Source organism: Oryzias melastigma, linkage group LG16, assembly GCF_002922805.2.
Source record: "Oryzias melastigma strain HK-1 linkage group LG16, ASM292280v2, whole genome shotgun sequence".
Classification (NCBI taxonomy): Eukaryota; Metazoa; Chordata; class Actinopteri; order Beloniformes; family Adrianichthyidae; genus Oryzias; species Oryzias melastigma.
Window position 1 is genome coordinate 7,344,347 of NC_050527.1, and position 6,000 is coordinate 7,350,346.

The following is a 6,000-nucleotide window of genomic DNA, read 5'->3' on the forward strand; positions in this document are numbered from 1 at the left end:
TATAAATAAACACTATTACGTGAAAAATTCAAGCAATTATTAACAGTTGACATATGTTGTGTTAAACTGTGCTTTTAATATCAATAAATCCACAAAAAATAAATATATAAACAAAACAATTTAACCTGCAGCCCCTTCATTTACTCTGTAGGGGACATTTGTGTTCTTTGACGCATCTAAAGTTTTATTCCAAGACTAGTTTGTCCTTAAATGAGGACGTCCCGGCCTTTCCAATGATATCTTGTGCTTTAAAGGGGGAATTATGGGAAATTTGGTGTCCTAGAGAGATAAAATGGAGTCTATAGATATAGAGGTCATGAGGTTCTCAAGAGGATAAGATAATTTATGCCATGCAAGAACCTAAACTATAAGAAACAGTTTTTTGGGGGGTATATTAGTGTTGTTCAGCACAATTTCCTCTATGAATGTGTCAGCTGTTCGTGCTATAAAGTCTTCCCCTGAAATAAATATTATTTTCTTTTAATGCTTCGTCAAACATTTTACCTACTTGCAGTTTCTAAGAAAACATTTGTGTGTCTTCTACAGCGATCCGCCTGAAACAGTCTGGAGGAGTGAGCTTCAGTCTGTGGTTTACCTTGCAGCAGAACATGCAACCTGTAACGAGAGGTTCTGAGCAGGGGGGATGTTTTTGAGTGCAGAAGGAAGAATTATGCTGTCTGTCTGACTGTCTTACAATGAAATTCTCCATTCAAGAAAAGGTCAAAACACACACGATTTGGCTTCGTCGCTTTCTTTTTTTCTTTTTTTCCTAGTAAGCAAAGACTTTCCTCCGAGTCTATTTCAGAACCACAGTGACACGCAGTAATTACAAGTCCTGTTTATCCCCCCCACCACCTCCCCACCTCTATTCATGGCTGGTAATCCAGCCTGCCAAAATTAACCTCTTCAATACAGTCTCCTAACTCCGCTGTGATCTCTTCTTTTCATTTTAACAAATCTAAGATACTCTAAGAGGAATTTTAGATTAACATAGTGCTTCATAGTTGTGTGATTTAACAGAAGCTAGTGCTGAGGTCTTGTATTTGAGGTGCCTCTGCCATCTAGTGGCTTCATACACAACGTACACGTTTGAGTCTGTGCCCCTCACAACAAAACAGTTGAATTTTTTCTGCTGAAATTCGCTTCACTGCTCTTTTTCTGAGGTTAAAGACGGATGAAAACTGAGTTTTTAGCATGTACTTGTAGGATTTTTCTCACGATGGAGGACATATTTATGCTTAAAATTGCAATTTGGTCTATTTCATAATTCAAATAATTATGAATCAGGAGTAGACTAATAAAAGCAGTTGGAAAAAGCCTGTAGCTGTGATGTAGAAACTACAATCGGCAGGCCACAAGCTCCCTGCTCTGCATCCACTTGCAGACAAATAGATCCATGTACGTCTTTGTTTTCCACGTCCAAGCTGGCATCTGGCTCAGAACTGCGTGGCTGGATAGCTCCAACATTGCTCGCCATTTTATTGCAACATTAATGTCAGGTTGTGGTTGTGAGGGGCTGAAAGCTAGTGGTAAAGCTATGGCAATCTGTTTTGTTATCAAATCAATATCCTTGATATTTGGCTGTTTAAATGCCAAAAGTATGACTAGTTAACTAGTTACAGCAGAAATCTGAATAAGTTAGCTGGTAATGTTTTAAGATGTTAACTAGTGACACTCTACAGGGGCCACTAGTTAACTGGTCACAAGCACATTTTCTACAAGTTGACTAGTATGGCTCCTGTAAAGCTCACTGGTTAACAAGTCTGACCAAAATATCCCACAAGTTTACTAGTGACATGTAAATTAGTCTTACTAGTTAACTAGTGAGATAAAAATGCACTAGTTAACTAGTAGGCATTTTAGAGTGTCACTAGTTAACTAGTAAGCACAAACATAGCCTACTAGTAAACTAACACACATTTTAAAACTTTCCTAGTTAACTTGTTCACACTTCTGCTGTCACAAGTTAACTAGATATACTTTGGCACTAATTGGGCTTAAACCAGCCTGGTGTCAAGGACATTGATTTGATGATAGGAAGGCACAGGAAACTGATGGGTGATGGGAATGGGGGAAGGGCTTATTCCCTGCTAAAAGTCCCGCCCACAACTCAGAGAGAAATTTCTGATTTCCGCTCTGCAGAAACTAGGTCCTAGAAAACAATACAGGTTTTTTTTTATTTTGGCTAAAAGCGATGTAATCATAATTAAAATACCACTGGGAATACTTTCACCCTCGTGTTATCTTAGGCATGTTTCAAGGATTTTTTATCTTCCCTGTGTCCGTGGCAGACATAAAATCCTGCCCACCTTTGTCCACCTTTATCACGGGAGGGTTAACACATCAATATAAGGGTGGGGTCATCTGGACCCCATAGGATAGCACAAGGGTTAAAATAGATAAAAAGATGATTAATAATGTTAATTAATTTGATATTTCTGTGCTTTTCCAGACATTCAAACTTCTTATAATGTGTATCCATTATTCATGCTGGGAGATTGTAAGCTACGGCTACATCACTGGGACATTCACACACCAGTGAAGCTGCACTGTAGGCCAGGAGGGTGAAGTGTCTGGGGGGAACAGAGACCCTTCTATCGTTCGTCGATGTAAAAAAATCATTTTAATTATCATTCTCCTTTGTGGGGACTCATCTGGGACTAAACAGCATCTATAGAATAGAAATGCATAAATGTGAGACTGAATAGTAGGTTACAGAATGACATGACAACACATTATCAGAGACTTAAGTGTCCCTGCACGCACAAACGTAACCTTGGATTGGTAGGTGCTTGTTCTTGGCTGAGAGGTTCTGGATTAAGAATAGAAAGTCAGAAAATCCAGCAGAGGTGGACGTAAAAAAAAAAGTCAAGTAGTGAGTTGTTCTATTGCACTGCAGTGTTGCGGTTGTATCATCAAACCTCTAATCATTAGAGATTAACTGCAAGGCAAAGTCTGAGTCACCAGGGTCACATCCAAGTCTGAAGTGGAGCTCGCTGTCCTCCAACTCTACCTAAATGATCTGCTTAAAATGCAAACTGCAGCAAGAGATTATTTGGGTTTTTGTCTGAGCATGAGCTGCATTTAAAAATGTTTAAATTATATTAATGAAGTCTAAGTTGAAAAAGGACATTAATTAAAAGTGTTTATCACCTTATTATTCATTATATCCTGTAGGAAAAACCTTGTTTACCAAGGCTAAGCATGACTCAGCAAAATCTTTCCAAAACAGTTGGTTACTGTGGAAGGTCAATGTTTGTGGATAAAGATGCAGTACTTCTTTTATCTATTTTTTTACGTAACAGAAACAATGTGCAGAGATTGCTAAAGTATTGTGTATTTACGTTTTATTTTTCTGTCATCAAGATTGGTATTTGACTAAATGCAGCCTTCTTCCAGGCCAATGAGGACACTCCGAATGACTAAGCATTTTTTTCCCCTCTTTTTTTGATCTGTCTGATTAAGTTTCTTATAGTAGATATAGTTAAATGAAAATGAAATTAAGGGCAAAAAAAGTTTTATTTTGTCAAAACTAATCCTTTATGAAAATATAGTGATATTTCTCAAAAAGATGCACTAACTAGAGGAAGGAGGTCATCACACAAACTTTAAAACATCACCACATCGTTATATATACATATATATATATATATGTTTTGGAGACAACTATGCCTTAAATTACTGTTAATCTGGTATTTTCGGTACATATATTTTCTTTCTCTTAATCTTTTTTGAATAATGTCTCCTAAATCACTGATTAAATAGGAGAGCATTGGAGACCCTCTTCCATGAAAATTGCATTTTTGGTGTTTTTAGTATGTTCTTGTGGTATTTTTTTTTGTGTAAAAAAAAGTTACGTCTAGATTTTAATTTCAGAATATTTCTTTATTTAAATCATTGTGAATCAAGAAGCTTGTAGTTGTGTCGTAAGTGCTACAATCGCTGGGCTTTAAACCAGTAGTAGAGCATGTAAACAGATTGGTGAGGGGAAGTGGGGGTGGGCTCACTCTGCGCCACAAATTAGAGGCTTTTTTTTTTCTTTTGTTGTGCCAAGCAAATAAACACACAGATTGCAGCTGAGTAACTCTTGTGATGGACATGTTTTGTTTTTACAATCGGGGCTGTTTGGTACTTTATGAGAGTATTAATATAAAACCCCTTTTGTAATTGAAACCAAACTTTATTGAGTTTAATCTGCTCGGACAACTCCGAGGCAAACTTCTAATGAACTTCTGGTGCTGTAGAAACTCCCCAAAAATGACACAGTGTATAAAAAAAATGTCTAAAAACTGCATAATCTCATTTAAAAGACCACTGAGAATGCTTTTACAGTGGATCAGAAGAGGATTGGAGTGGGACTTTAATACTTTGCCTTGAAAGCTGTGTTCTTTGTATGCAGCCTAACTGGCTTCAGTTTCATGCATTTTACAAAATTGTTTCATTATTTTCTTTCCAGTTTATAACTGAACATTTAAGACGTCCATGGGTGATGAGTTGAATGAAACGTAAAAATTAAAAACAAGTCTTGCAAAACACATTTTTTTTATCCCACAGCATTTATTTTCTTTAGCAAAATATCGTGAATTAACCAATAAATGCCCGTTGTACCACTTTAGCTCCAAAATGACCTAAATGTAGCATCTACTTAAGAGCAAAAGGATACTTTTTTTTTTAGCTGGTGTTAAGAGGTTAACCCTGTAAAGTCTATCACATCAAAGAGTTGTCAGAAGATTGTTTTTTTTTAAATGATATTTAAATATCAATCATGGGTGACTTGATAAGTTTAAGTTAAAAATTTTTGTTCTGGAAAAAAAGCACCTTATTTAACCATTGTCTCAAATTTGTTGCACACATTTTTAACACAATCTAACTGTATTATGAATAATTAATTGTCCAAAAATGTTACATATATTTGATACAGTAATTAGTCATTTAAGATAATAGTTGAGTTAATCTCAATTTAAAGTGTCGAAAATTAGCAAAACATTTTCCCGCTAAAAGTGTTTTTGAGATGTATTGGAGGCAGCCATTTTGAAATGAGCAGGAAAAGTCCTACTGCCCCTAGTGGAATGATAATGAACCGCAGGGCAGAAAACATGAAACAATTTATATGCAATGGGTTTTTAAGGAATATGTTGATAGTGTTCATGAGATAAAGTTCTCAGAATTACGTGAATCAAATATGATACAAATGGTTATATAGGGTTAAATTAATTATAAAACGTTTTCAAACTGGATGAGACACAATTTTGGTAAATTACTCATCAAGACCGAAGTTTATATCTAAATCCACTTTATTCTTGCATTCAGATGTACACCATCAACACACAACCATCATCCTCATCATCATTATCACAGGGGAAAATCCCCTTCATAGACACACTCAAGTTTATCACTTCCGCTATGTTTACTTCTCAAAAGCTAAAGCTATGATAAATAAAAATAAAACATTTGGTCCTTAAATATAATATAGTCTAGGCAACATGGTATCAGGGTGTTGAGAAAGAAATGTGTTGTTGCTACCCACAGAAAACATCAAACACCAGTGGAAAAGATGCCGACGCGGCGTCAGAAGGAGCAGACGGCCAGTTGAACACGAGGCGGATAGAAGTGTCAAGCAAGCTGAGCGGAGCAGAGTGAGACCGCCAACGTCAAAGAAACGGTTAGCGACCAGAGCTGTAAAATCAGATGAAAGGCTGCTAGACAGACGAGATGAAAGACAAAGAGGCCGAGGGCTAAGGAAGCACACAGCAGACCCACGGAGAGGCACGCATTTACAATACAGGGAAGCTGCAGAGGAGAAAACTATAGGAGACACAGTGCACAGCTGAATAGTGTTGTGTGTCCCATACACAAACACAGATTGCAGATTTTTGTTGTTTTAATAAAAATAAATAAATAAATAAAAACACCACGCACTTGGAACAACAAACCTACCAGAGGACTGCTCCTAATTATTTAAATTTGTATGAGCATCTTTACAATGATTTTTAAATGCTA